We start from the raw sequence: 15,103 nt of genomic DNA on the forward strand, positions 1-15,103 counted from the left end.
CACACTCAGGGCAGGGCCAATGGGGAGGTTATGGCTCTACCCTGTAACACACAGAGCAGGGCCCATGGGGGGGGGGGGGTTGGGGCGCCGCACCCTGTCACACACAGAGCCGCAGGGCGATCAGGGGGTTGGGGAGCTCCCCCCTATGAGGCACAGAGCAGGGCTAATCAGGGGGTTGGTGCGCCTTCCCCTGTCACGAACAGAGCAGGGCAGATAGGGAGGTTGTGGCCCCGCCCCCTGTCACACACAGAGCCACAGGGCGATCAGGGGGTTTGGGCGCTGCCCCCTGTCACACTGATCCCGGTGCCAGGAGGCCTCGCGGCTCCGCTGATCCCGGTGCTGGGAGGCATATTACCCTTTTACTATATAGGATAGAGGCCTGGTGCATGGGTGGGGGCTGGCTGGTTTGCCCTGAAGGGTGTCCTGGATCAGGGTGGGGGTCCCCACTGGGGTGCCTGACCAGCCTGGGTGAGGGGATGTTGTCTGTTTGCAGCTGGTCACACACCCTTCAGTGTGGGGGTCCCCACTGGGGTGCCTGGCCAGTCTGGGTGAGGGGCTGAGGGCTGTTTTCAGGCTGGCGGGTGACTGAAGCTCCCAACTGCTCCTTTTTTTCTTTTTTTTTTTTATTCTGGGACAGCTTTAGCTCTGAGGCTTGGCTCCAGCTCTTAGGCCTCGGCTGCTTAAAGCAGGTATCTGGTTTGTTTGGGTTCTATAATCAAAACACTGTTTCAACTCCAGCTCTGAGATCCCAGCTGGCTGAAAGCAGGTTTCTGAGGTTTTGTTTAGCTTCTATATTTGTAACAATATTTCAAACTGCAAGCTCAGAGGCCGGCAAGGCAGGCGGGGAACGTTGCAAGCCTCCGCCACTGAAGCAAGCAAGCCTCATGTTAGCTTCAAGCTGCCTGGCTGCTGGCCGCCATCTTGGCTGGCAGTTAATTTGCATATCTCGCTGATTAGCCAATGGGAAGGGTAGCAGATGTACGCTAATTACCATGTTTCTCTTTTATTAGATAGGATGAAGCCCATGGCAAGGAAGATTCGTGCAATAGGCCTTCCTTCTGGCTGCCGGCACCAGTTTTCCTCCAGCACCCGGGACCCAGGCCTTTGGTCCGGCTGCAGCAGCGAGGCTAGGCTTCTCCCCTCCCCGGCCGCAGCGAGGCTTGGCTTCTCTACTGCAGCCTCAGCAGAGAAGCCAAGCCTCTTCAGTCTTCAGTCTTCGCACGGTGCCTGCATATGCAAATTAACCACCATCTTTGTTGGCTTAATTTGCATACTCATCTGATTGGCTGGTGGGTGTAGCAGAATGACACCAATTTGCATGTTTCTCTCTTTTTTAAAAAAAATATATTTTATTGATTTTTTACAGAGAGGAAGGGAGAGAGATAGAGAGTTAGAAACATCAATGGGAGAGAAACATCGATCAGCGGCCTCCTGCACACTCCCCACTGGGGATGTGCTCGCAACCAAGGTACATGCCCTTGTCCGGGATCGAACCTGGGACCTTTCAGTCCGCAGGCTGACACTCTATCCACTGAGCCAAACCGGTTTCGGCTGCATGTTTCTCTTATTAGTGTAGATAGACTAGAGGCCCACATGCACAGGGGTGTCCCTCAGCCCAGCCTGTACCCTCTCGTAATCTGGGACCCCTTGGGTAGGGTCCCTAGGACTGGCTGGAGATCAGGGCCTATTGGGGCTTTCCTTCCCCTGGCAGCCTGCAGCTGGCCCTGCCCCCGCCGCTGCCACTGCTTGCCATCCGTGCGGTGCTGCTCCCCCGCCCCCGCCACAGTCACCTCCTCTGTGGGCGACAGGCGTGGGGGGTGTGATCGCTTGGCTGGCCTGGGCCTCCCTCTGCAGGGCGATCGCTGGCCGGCCTGCACACCCGCTACAGCATCGCTGGCCAGTGGCCTGGGCCTCCCTCTGTGGGGCAATTGATCGCAGGGCCCCTAGATGATCACCCGCAGAGGGAGGCCCCCCCCCACCCGGCTGGGGCTCCACAATCAATCACCACGCAGAGGGTGGTCTGAGCCTCTCCCTGTGGGGTGATCATGAGACAATGGCAGGCCCCCCCGACCAATCACATCACACTTGCTTTTGATGGCCCGGCGCCAGTGCGTGTCATAGCGTGGTCTACCAGAAGGTCATTCGGATGGTCATTCTGCTGTTTGGTCATTTAGTCAATTTGCATATTATGCTTTAATTATTATAGACACCCCCTCTAGACATTCCTTACCTGTCTAGGACAGTGGTCGGCAAACTCATTAGTCAACAGAGCCAAATATCAACAGTACAACGATTGAAATTTCTTTTGAGAGCCAGATTTTTAAAATTTAAACTATATAGGTAGGTACATTGTTATTTACTTAATTAGGGTCCTCCTAAGGCTTAGGAAGAGCCACACTCAAGGGGCCAAAGAGCTGCATGTGGCTCGCGAGCCACAGTTTGCTGACCACGGGTCTAGGATATTGCTGGGCGCGGGTACAGTGTCTTGGCTAGGTTCAAGTCTCAGACTAATGAAAGGACAGGGTCCTCTCATTGCCACATGCAAGTCCCAGCTGGAGGGCAGGGCCCCCCCAGCACAATCATAGCCAATGGCTGTGGTTGTAAGCTTGAACCTATGGTCCAAACACGTGGCCCCATGTGCCTTGTGATAGAGTTCGGGTGCATGTAATTGAGTGAGGTTGGAACTCACGAGAATGCTGTAAACAACGTGATCACGCCCCTACTTTGCCTCGTGGCATCTGCTATAAAATAAAGACACGGCTTGTGGGCGCTGTCGTTGTCTCCTCATCAGGGAGCAGCGTCCCGCCGAGACCCAGCTTTCATTCTCTTGTCTGTCTTTTCTCAATCCTTTCACCCCCCCGCTCAGGATCACCTTTGGCCGTAACAGTGTTCCCACCTCTTATCACAGTCCTGGCATAATAAATACTTGTGAAACGAATGGAGAAATGTGGAAAGGTATAAAGAAAAGGAAATACCACCAATGATAACTACTGTGAACATATTGATATTATATCCTTCCAGATAGTTTTCTAGTGAAATTTTATGTTTCTTTTATTTTTTTCTTCTTTTTTTATTTTTTTCTAGTGAAATTTTAGAAATTTCACAAATGTTATCCTATATAATAAAAGAGAAACATGCAAATTAAATGTCCCTCTGCTATGCTCAAGCCACGCCCACCAGCCACACCCACCAGCCAATCAGGAGCGAGTATGCAAATTAACCCAACTAAGATGGCAGCAGCCACAGAGCTGGAGCAAGCAGGAGGTTTCTGTTGCCCCCAGTGATGGAGGAAGCCAAGCTTCCTGCCTGCCCTGGCCTGACCTGGGCTCCGTTCAAGGTTACAAAGTTTCAATTAGAGAAGACAAATCCGAGACAAAAAAAGAAAATAAAAAAAGGAGTGGCTGGGAGCTTGGGTCGCTGGGGGGTTTGGCCAGCCTGAAAACGGCCATCAGTCCCTCACCCAGGCTGGCCAGGCACCCCAGTAGGGACCTGCACCCTGAAGGGGTCTTGACCAGCCTGCAAACAGCCATCAGCCCCTCACCCAGGCTGGCCAGGCACCCCAGCAGGACCCCCACCCTGATCCGGGACACCCTTCAGGGCAAACCAGCCAGCCCCCACCTATGCACCAGGCCTCTATCCTATGTAATAAAAGGGTAATATGCAAATTGATCCTAAGAGCAGAACCACTGGGAATGACTGATCACTATGACACACACTGACCACCAGGGGACAGACTCTCAATGCAGGAGCTACCCCCTGGTGGTCAGTGTGCTCCCACAGGGGGAGTTCTGCTCAGCCACAAGCCAGGCTGATGGCTGCCAGCACAGCGGTGGTGGCAGGAGCCTCTCCCGCCTCCTCAGCAGCACTAAGGATGTCTGACTGCAGCTTAGGCCTGCTCCCCGCTGGCAAGTGGACGTCCCCCAAGGGCTCCCGGACTGCCAGAGGGATGTCTGACTGCCAGCTTAGGCCTGATCCCCCAGGGAGCAGGCCTAAGCCAGCAAGTGGACATCCTTCGAGGGTCCCAGACTGTGAGAGGGCACAGGCCGGGCTGAGGGACCCCCCGAGTGCACAAATTTTGTGCACTGGGCCTCTAGTAAATAATTATGGGGGTATTTATTGAGCTATTTATCTCATTTCATCTTCCCACCAGCCCTATGAGGTAGGTTTTATTAGCACTGTTCTTACAGATCATAAAACTGAGGCTTGTAGAGAGACATTTGCCCAAAAGATTGCTAAGGTGGCTCTTCTTGGCAAAGGGCATGGGTACTTCAGGGCTGAGTTACTCTGTGGAGTAACAGAGGAGGGGACTTTGAAGGATCCTATAGGTGAGAAGGAGGGAGGAGGAAAAGCTTCCAGTAGAGCCATGATTTTCAACCTGTGTCCACAGGGACTTTTACAACATGCAGCATCTAACTATTTAGTCAGGAGCACAGACCTCTTTTTCCTTAAATTATCAAATGAAAAATGACAACAGCCACCAAAACGATAGGCATGGGGTGTGAATGCCCTATCTCGAACTATTTATATATATAAAAGGCTAATATGCAAAATGTCCCCTCGGGAGTTCGACTGGGAGACCAGGAGTCCAATCACTCGCTATGATGTGTTTTGATGACTAGGGGTTGGTGTGGAATGAAGGCAGGCCCTGGCCAGCAGCTGGGGAAGGCCCCAATCGGCCCCAATCGTCAGCCAGGCCTAGGGATCCTACCCGTGGACAAATTTCATATATAATAGAGTCATGTCTTATTTGTCATGTTGCATAATAAAATTGTGACTGACTGGTTAATTCTTGACACCAGAAATCCTTATATACAAGTACTAGAGGCCTGGTGCATGAAATTCATGCACTTGGGGGAGGGGTCCCTCAGCCCGGCCTGCACGCTCTCACAGTCTGGGAGCCCCAGGATCGATCGCCCCACAGAGGGAGGCCCCACCCACCTGCCACAGCCCACTGGTCAGTGGCCTGGGCCTCCCTCTGTGGGGCAATCATGGGGCAATGGCCGGGCCCCCGACCAGTCACATCGCACCTGCCTTGGCTGGCCTGGTGCCAGTGGGTGTCAAAGTGTGGTAGTCCGGATGGTCTACTGTTTGGCCATTCAGTCGATTTGCATATTTATGCTTTTATTATTATAGATAGCACCTGATATTTTGAAAAGCCACTTAGGAGCAAAAAGGCTAGGTAATTACTATTTTTATTTTTTGTAAATCAATAAAAATTATACCTATTGTTTTTGTCAGGTTGGCAAAAAATATATTTTTAGGTGTGCTGCAGAATTTTAGTAATTAGTTTATTTGTCCCATGAGATGAAAAATGTTAGGGTTTTTTTGGGGGCAGGGGGGCAGGAGGCGGGGGGACCTGGCTGTGAAAGAATTCACAACCTAAAGATGCAGAGAGGCAGTTTATTTTACTTTCCTGGAAGGGAAAGAGCTGGTGCATTGCTAATCAATACAAGGGCGAAGGACAAAAGTGGCTCCCCCTTTTAAAGCCTGGGCTGCTGTTGCTTGGTGACAAGGAAGGGAAGGGGATTTGGGGGCTGAAGTTGAGCAGACATCAGGGGGGTTGTAGTTCGTTCCTTCCTCAGGAGATAATCTGGGCAGATGTCCTAGGGAGGTGTCTTGTCAGTATTTTCCCCAAGCCTGTAAAACGTTCTTAGAGCAGAAGTTATGAGGTGTTCAAAAGAGGCCTGTTTGAAGGGGTGGGGGAAAGGGAACTTTCTACTAACTAGAGACTTCTTGGTGTAAATTATCCCTGAATTGTAAAAACAGCGGAGAGAGGAGGGGTATGCAAGAATGTAGCCTTGAGGGTAGCTTATCTTGTCTTGTAGTTTGAACAGAGGGGCCGTTTGAATCAGAGAAGCTAACAATCTTGAGGTTTAATTACCAGGTGTTTCTCATAAATTGTGGAAGGCCACGGGGTGGGGGTGGGGGGGCGCCTTTTAAAAATCCTAATAAAAAAGGTTGAAAATCACTGTAGCAGAGCAATGTCTAGTGGGCAATCTTTAAATACTTTGCTAGCCCCACTCCATATGCCCCAAAGAGTTCTTAGTGGAAGTCTCCTTGGCCTGGAATGGTGTGTGGCCAGATTCTCCCAGGGAACAAGAGGACGTACTGAGCTTTGTGAGTGAGCCCCAGGCAAGCACAGAGCCACCGGTGCTCTCAGACCGGAGGCAGAGGGACCGGCATCTGGGGATGCGTAGGGTACGCTGTTGGCCCTTGAGCAACGCGGGTTGGAACCTGTATTGTTTTTGGTCTGTGGTTGGGAATCCGTGGATATGGAGAGCCCACTGCATGCACTGAGCCATACCGTTTTATACAGGGGACGTGAGCATCTGTGGATTTTGGAACCGCAGATACCGAGGAACAACTTAAATTTTGGAGAAGTCAAGAGCTATATGTGGGCCTGGCTGGCGCAGTGGTTGAGCATCGACCTATGAACCAGAGGTCACATTTGATTCGATTCCTGATCAGGGCAGGTTGCAGGCTCAATCCCCAGTGTGGGTGTGCAGGAGGCAGCCTATCAATGATTCTCTCTCATCATTGATGTTTCTCTCTCTCTCTCCCTCTCTCTTCCTCTCAGAAATCAATAAAAAAAATATTTTTTAAAAAGAGCTATATGTGGATTTTGTTAGGTAGCAGAAGGAGGCCAGAGTAGTGAGGGATTACGAATTTATTCCATCATCCACACACCAGGTGGCTGAGCCTGGATGGCTCCAGTCCCCAGTGCCGCGAGTCAGCGGCTTTTAAAGGACGTTTGGCGGGCTTTTTTTCTCGCTGGAGACTTCTTTATGCAGCCCTGGAGGGGAGATAATGGAATGTGGTCACCAAGTGAAATGTGGTCTCAGCAAAGGGAATGTCCATAGTGAAATGACCTGAAAAGCCAGGACCTGGGGGAGGGGTGTCAATTCAATTGCTCGATCAAACCTAACAGATTTTAACCACTTTAGGGTCAGTGTTCCAACCTCCGCATTGTTCAAGGGTCAACTATATTTACATTTTTCTTACTAGAGTGAACCCTATCTATTGCCCATTCCCCTTCCGACACTAGGCTGTGAACACGTTTCTGTGGTCGAGTCACCTGTCATTTGCAAAGCCTGCTCTGATATGCCTTTTTGGGGTGCAGTAGAAGCTGATATTCACAGGGCATCCACTCTGTGCCAACACTGTGGTAACTGCTTCCAGGCATTATCTCTTTTAATCCTCATCACAACCGTCTTATTGTTCCCACCTCATACACAGGGAAACTGAGGCAGGTTAAGTGACTTTCCCAAGGATGCACAGTAAATGGCAGAACCAGAATTCGGCCCAGGTCTGGGCATATACTGGCCTCCTGGTGTCCTGTCCCTAAGCCTAGACTCTTTATTTTTGAAGCCTCTGAAACTTCAGATTCCCTTGGGAGAGTTTGCCAGCTGCTGTGCCTCTGCAGGGAGCTGTGGGCGGAGGGCACCATCTCATAAGGTGTGGTGGGAGAAATGGAAAAAAGAGGAATGTTCCGAATCCCATCATTGAGTGCTTTACCCTTGGCCTCTGTGCTACAAGTTTTGGGAAATACAAGATCTAGAAGATATTATTTTGGTTTTGGCTCCTTTGGTCACATCAAGAAAACTTCTCTGGCTTTTGGCAAAAGACAGAATTGCACCTGAAATTCTTACTATGGGAAAGTCAGGCAGAAACAAAGAGTCTAATCTCTTTGAGCCCAAAGCCAGACCAATGCCCCCCACCCCCCAAAAAAGTAAACAGACAGCACAACTTATAGTTCTATGGCCATGGGCAAGCTATTAACTTCCCTGAGCCTCTGTAATTTGTATATATATATACACTGAGTGGCCAGATTATTATGACCACCTGACGTTTGTAGGCAAATTAGCCGTACACTGCATCGTATGGGATATGGAAGCCGAAGGCCTGTTCGAACACCTTTGCTGTCTGCAGTTACCAAGATAAAACGTCTCCAATTCGCACAGGAACACAAGGATTGGACAGTCGAGCATTGGAAGAAAGTCATGTGGTCCGATGAATCACGTTTCCAGTTGCATCATGCAGATGGCAGAGTGAGAATTTGGTGGAAACAGCATGAAAGCATGCACCCCACATGCATGAGTACCACCCTTCAAGCTGGTGGGGGCAGTGTTATGGTTTGGGGCATGTTTTCCTGGCATGATTTGGGCCCTTTAATTCATGTGGAACAACGTCTGAATAGTATCCGCGGAACTAACCGGCTAGGGCTGAGCCTCTGTAAGCTTTGTCTGCTCAGCAGGGGTCTTCTTTGCACAGACATCTTCATTTGTCTTCAGGGAAGCGGCCCCCACTCTCATTCTCTGTTTATGAGAACAGCCCTCCCCACGCCCCTGGCTTCAAGAGGACACATGACCGGACCTGGCCAATTAGTATATTCTACCCCTTTCCCCTATTGATTGGTTCTGGGATGAGCATGTGACCCAATGAGACACTTATCTGGGTCCTTTATAGCAGTCACAAAAAAGCGAATCTCTTTTCCAGAGAGTTGTTGGCTGGTCGGATGTAAACCTAGTGTTTCTGGGCATTCATTCTTATGGCACAATTTTATTTATCTATTTTAAAGAATATATATTTTTATTGATTTCAGAGAGGAAGGGAGAGAGAGACAGAAACATTAATGATGAGAGATAATCATTGATTGGCTGCCTCCTGCACACCCCCAACTGGGGATCGAACCTACTACCTGGGCATGTGCCTTGACCACCCGGAATCAAACCATGACCTCCTGGTTAATAGGTCGATGCTCAACCACTGAGCCACACCAGCAGGCATGGCACATATTTATTAAGCTCCTCTTGTGTGCCAAGTATTGTGCTAAGAGTCGGGGAAAGGCCAGCCGTCTAATGAGGTAGGAAAAGGGAAAACGAAAATTTCACACCGTTATAAACTGCGAGGTGTGTTATGAGTGGAAAGCACCTGGGACCATGGGAGGTTATAAGGCACACGTGGTCAGGAAGGCTTCTCTGAAGAAGTGGCATGGAGTTGAGCTCAGGAGGAGAAAGCATCACGTCCAGTAGCTTTAGGAACAGGTGTCCCGAGTGGCCTCAGCAAGGAGGTGTGGGCCCGATCATTCCTTCCTTAACCATCACACAAGGCTGCTTGTCTTTATTGAAGAGCTTTGGGGTAACAACACAGGATTAAACACAGGAGAAAAGCAAACCGTCTCCTCAATGCCAAGTGTCCAAGAGGAAAACACACCCTGTACCAGGGACGCTTTGTCGGCGCACTCCGGCTCCACGCCTGCTCCCCGCCTGGTCCTACGCCTGCCCTTCCTTCCCTCACGAGGACAAACATCACCTCTTCACACCCTGAGAGACAGCCCACCTCCGCTGGGAAAACCCCTCTCCCTGCCCACATGGGTTTGGGTTTTCCCCCTTACCCTTCACCAGGTAATCCACAGGACTCAACCCACAGGATGCAAAATATACCATCAAGAAAGTGAAAAGGCAACTCAGAGAGTGGGAGAAAATACTCAAAAAATCTTTCCTGATAAAGGATGTGTAACTAGACTACATAGAGAACTCTTGCAACTCAATAATAATAAGTAACCCAATTTAAAAATGGACAAAAGATTTGGACATTTATCTAAAGAAGATATACAAGTGACCAATCAGCACATGAAAAGATATTCAACATCATTCGCCATTAAAAAACGCAACTCAAAATCATACACACTACGACGGCTATAATAAAAAAGTCAGATACTAACAAGTGTTGACAAGGATCTGAGGAAATTAGAAACCTCATACACTTCTAGCAGGAACGGAAAATGGACAACAGTTTGGCAATTCCTCAAAATATGAAACATGGGGCTACATATGCCCCAGCAATTCCACTCTCAGGCATACAGCCACGAGAAATGAAAACATATGTCCACACAGAAAGGTACATATGAATGTTCACAGCAGCATTATTTATAATGGCCGAAAAGTGGAAACAGCTCCAATGTGTACCAGCCGCTGCCTGGATGTTAAACTGTGGCATGCCAGCCCTGGCGGTGCGGCGCAGCTGGTGGCATGGGCCCGTGCACCAAGAGGGGCTGGTTCAACTCCCAGTCAGGACTCAGGCCCGGGTTGTGGACCGGATCCAGCAGGAGGGAGCTGATAGATGTTACACTCTCACATTTATGTTTCTCTCTCCCCCTCCTTCCTTCTCTCTAAAAAAAAAAATCAATAAAAACATATTTTAAGCTCAGCCAGCGTGGTTCAGTGGTTGAGCATCGATCTATGAACTAGGAGGTCACAGTTCAATTCCCGGTCAGGGCACATGCCTGGGTTACGGGCATGTGCCCTGGCCGTAATCACCTACAATCACCTACAATCCCTGTTGTAGGGCGTGCAAGAGGCAGCTGATCAATGATTCTCTTTCATCATTGATGTTTCTCTCTCTCTCTCTCTCTCTCTCTCTCCCTTCCTCTCGGAAATCAATAAAAATACTTATATTAAAAATAAATTTCTTTAAATGTGGCATATCCATACATACAATGAAATATTGGCAATAAAAAGGAATGAAACACTGATACATGCTACAACATAGACAAACCTTAAAAATATTTTTTTATTCATTTCAGAGAGGAAGAGAGAGGGAGAAAGAGGTAGAATCATCAATGATGAGAGAGAATCATTGATCGGCTGCTGCCTGCACACCCCCAACTGGGGCTCGAGACCACAACCCGGGCATGTGCCCTTGACTGGACTCGAACCAGCATGTGACCTTGACTGGAATCAGACCCAGACCCCTTTAGTCTGTAGACTGACGCTCTATCCACTGAGCCAAACCGGCTAGGGTCCTTAAAAACATTTTGCTAAATGAGCTACTAGTCTATACAAAAGGCAACATACTGCCTGGCTTCATTTATATGAAGAGCCTAGAGGTGAAGGAGAGGCTGTTCCATGAAGTGTCCACTGTCTGTCCTGTGCGCTGGGCCCGGGGCAGAATGGAGATTTGTTCTCACAAACACCCCCGCCAAGGTTTGTCTGACGGGAACCAGTGTTCATTCTGACATAAATCGGCACCCCTTCCCTGCTTCCTGCTTTGTGCTGGTTTCTGGAACAGGCCATTGTCCTGACCTGGTCAAGCATGTTAAGTAATGTCCCATGCATGTAACATGCATGTACTAGTCCTTGGCTTACCTCCTTGGCTCAGAAGGCAATGGGCTTACTGGGCATGAGAAGCAAAGCCCATTGCAGAGCCATCTGCTGGCCCACTGGTAGCTACAGGAAGAAGTTATGAAATGACCACTCTTCCGTCTTTTGGTGTCCAGTAACATTTCTCAGGCCAAGAGACCAGACAAAGAGGCTGACACTCCATGAATGCACCAAGAGTTTATTAAGGGGACTTACACAGGAGGTGCACCTTGGGCCCGCATGGCTTTGCTCTGTGCCACGGGGCAGGCGTGAAGGAGTTATTTAGGGCAGGGCAGGATAGATGGGGCACTGGGGCCCGGCCCGACCCAGATGAGGGAAAATGCCTTACATGGTTGCCTGGGAAGAACAAGGGCTGTTCCAGGAACCAGCACAAACCAGCGCACTGGGGGGCACAGGGAGGGCCCACCGGGCAGCCTCCGAGGGGACGTAGGGAAACAATCTTTGTTCTGGCCTGGATCGCGTTGACCTAACATGAGGGTCGGACAGCGGTCACATCTGGATGGTGTGTTTCTCCCTTTCCCTTCCGAAGGCAAACCCCAGGCTCAGGGGCAGGCCTGTGGAGCCTCTGGTTCTGCTTGCCCGAACGTCTGCAGAGGACGACACCTGGAAGGAGGCAGCGAGGCCGTCACTCTCCACGGTATTCGTGAGCTGTGGGGTTTGGTTGTGAAGGAGGGCAGTGGTGAGGAAGAGGATGTCCCTTTAACGTCATAAATATGACTGGACATTTGAAAAAACTCACAGTGAGCATGCATTATGTTGCACTTCAAATGTGAAACGTCAGAAAGTGCCTTCCTTTACCACAGCGCTGATGGTTTCCCTGGACGGAGAAGTTAAAGGTGATTTTCTTTTCTTTTCGTGCTTTTCTTTCTTTGCTCAGGTTTCAACAAGGCACCTGTATTACCTTTGCAAAAGTTATTTTTAAATGTCACTTAAAAGAACAAAAACTGAACGGGCCTGTTGCTTTGTTTCCGCGGCCTCCTGCCCTGGCCGGGCAGGGGCAGCCTCGCTCGTGAAGGTGGAAACCCTGAGAAGCGGAGCAGCTCTGGCCCGAGGCGCCGAGCTCGTGGCCTTTCTGGCAGGAAGCCTCTGCCATGAGGGTCTGAGAGCCCTGGCAGCAGCTCTCCTTCTCCCAGCTCAGCCCTAGTCATGGGAATCAGTGTTGACCTGAGTTCATTATGAGAGGGGGAGGCGGGGGGGAGGGCGGGGGCGGGTGGGAGGAGTAGGGTGACTGCTGGCAAATGGTCTGACTACTGGAGCAAGCAGTGCGTCGCTGGCCACGCAGGGTCACCCGCAGAGGGCTCTGCTGCCTTCTGTGGCCGGAGTGGATGATCATCCTGAAGATGGGCCACAGCCTGGCCCCCTCCTGCTGGGCAGCTCCACAGAAACATTTGCCTCTGCTTTTGTCTAAGTCCACATAGCAAGAGGGAGTGACCCCAACCAAGGATATAAAAACCATTGGTCAAGGAATAGTATTGTTGCAACACTGTACTGGGTCCTGAGGCTATAGCATTGGGTTAACAAGACACCGTCACCTGCTCTCCTAGAGTGGACATTCTAGCAGGGACAAGTTGTCACCCTGGAAGAGACTCATACATGCTTGAGGGCAGGGAGTGGGGGAGATTTTGTGGAATGCCACCCGTGAGCAGTGCCCCTGTAAGAACTCCCATGGTGAGCTGGGAGGTACTAGGAGGGCATGGAGATCTCAGGTCCCTGGAGTCCCCGTTACCCCCTCACTATGTACCAGGGGTCTGTTAAAGTGCCTGAAACACATTACCACATTTAATCCACTTTGATGTGGCCACGTGCCCAGAACTGTGCCTGACACATTGTAGGCATTCAAGAAATACTTGCACAATGAATGAATTTAATTCTCACAGCAAGTCCTGTGAGGTGGGTACTATTATTATCATCCCATTAACAGGGATGAGAGGCTGAGATCCAGAGAGAAGCCGCTTTCCTGAAGTCACGCAGCTGGTCAAGGCTCAGGCTGTGTGGTTCCGGAGCAGTGGGTTTACCCACTGTATTGGCTTCCTACTGCTGCTATAACAAATCACCACAAATCCAGTGGCTTAAAACACCATAGTTGTCTTACAGTTCTGGAGGTCAGCAGCCCGAAAATCAAGCTGTCCGTCCACTCCTGTTCCTGCTTTCAGGGCCACTAAGGAAGAATCATATACTTTACCTTTTCCAGCTGCCAGAGGCCGCCTGCATTTCTTGGCTTGTGGGTGCACCACTCCAACCTGTTTTGGTGTTCACACCTTCTCTAATTCCTGCCTCTCCCTTATAAGGACCTTTGCGATTACAGTGGGCCCACCAGGTAATCTCCCCCTTTCAAGATCCTTACTTGAGTCACCTCTGCAGAGTCCCTTTGTCACAGAGAGTAACCCATTCACAGCTTCTGGGGATTTGGATGAGGACATCTGGGTGGGGGTATTATTCAGCCGACGACACCCACTTAGTAATAACTGCCTTTACTATGCTGCATTTCTGTTTACTTTCCTTAAATATGCATGCGAATGGATAAGCCTGTGTGTGTGTGTATCATTAGGAAACAAACGGACTAAAAGGAATGGCAACTCTTGAGGCAGGAGGAAGGGAAGCAGAACTTGGCAATGTCAAAGGAGACTTGACTCTTATCTACGGTGTTCATTTACTTTGTTACTAGAAAATATTTGAAGCAAATATGCAAACTGGCAACCCTCTGGGCGGCGGAAACGGAGGTTTGCTGCGTCCTTACTGCATTAAGAAACCACACTGAAACCCAGAGGAGAGCGGGCTCTGCCTGGGCGGCGGAGACCAGTTACTGGCCTCAGGTGTGCCGCCCTCTGAGGTGCTGGAGGGCGCCCACACGTGCCAACGACCCCTAACAATCTTCGGTGATTGCCCTCCCTGGAAATCGGGCAGGGAGCAGACCAGGGCGCCCCAGGCCTGCAGAGGTGCCCGGAGGTAGGGGAGAGAGCTCGCAGGGTGGGACCCGGCCGATTCCCCGGAGACCCCAGGTCGGCGGGCAAGAGCCGCGCCGCCGCCGCGCCCCCAGGTGGCCGTGGGCGGTAGATACACGTTCATGGAGGATCAATTGCACACACACCACACGACTGAACATTAATGTTTAACGTCGAGAAACTCTCCTTCCCTTCAGAATGCTGTGTCCGACGCAGCCACTGTTGCAAGTCGCTAGGGCACGGTGACTCCCAGATGCAGAGGGAGGCCAGGGCTTAGCATGAACCCGAGAGGCCGCTAGACTGATATTGAGCATGCGCATGACCACGAAGGCGGGGCTTGTCGCGTAGGGAGCCACGTCATTAGCCTGATATAGTCTCAATGGAACCCGCAGCGAGCGGGAGGTAGCGTGGCCGAGTGGTCTAAGGCGCTGGATTTAGGCTCCAGTCATTTCGATGGCGTGGGTTCGAATCCCACCGCTGCCATACCGTTGTTGGTTCACTTTTCTATCTTTAAAGCTACAACCTTTCTGTGTCGTCCTCACAATTCCTCTTTCTTCTCCCTTTTCTATTTTCTGACGCTCATTTTTTCTTTTAATGGAATTGGTGACAGGGAGGGGAGAACTAAGAAACTGCAGCACAGGCCCTCTCGCGCCCTAGCCTAGTACACAAACCCACCAATCCTACTACCTAACACACAAAAAGGAAAGCTTTTCTGTATTCCCAGGATAAACCATCTGAGATACTTTGAAAAGTTCCCAACAGTCATTTAATGGTTCGATGTCTGAGGCCACAGGGAGTGGGTCTCTTCACCCAACAAGTGCAAAGGTTATGTGGGGGTGACTTAATCATGACCTGAGCTAAAAAGGGCTCCTTCTGGCTGGCTCTGTGTACTTTGGAGAGCACCCACTGACTCCAGAAACCTCTGCTGGCAGAAATGTGTCAGGCGTCCCTGGGGAGGGGCTCTGGTATCAGGGGGACTGCCCCACTTGGGGATTATCA

The 15,103-nt window shown here is 50.5% G+C and overlaps 1 non-coding gene across 1 annotated transcript; it reads left to right on the forward strand.

Moving 5' to 3' along the window:
* Nucleotides 1–14,505: 14,505 nt before the first annotated feature.
* TRNAL-UAG lies at nt 14,506–14,587 on the forward strand. The gene has a single exon. It is a non-coding gene; the product is annotated as a tRNA-Leu (tRNA).
* The last annotated feature ends 516 nt before the right edge of the window (nt 14,588–15,103 follow it).

The sequence above is a fragment of the Myotis myotis genome, unplaced genomic scaffold (genome assembly GCF_014108235.1).
Source record: "Myotis myotis isolate mMyoMyo1 unplaced genomic scaffold, mMyoMyo1.p scaffold_m19_p_5, whole genome shotgun sequence".
Taxonomy (NCBI): domain Eukaryota; kingdom Metazoa; phylum Chordata; class Mammalia; order Chiroptera; family Vespertilionidae; genus Myotis; species Myotis myotis.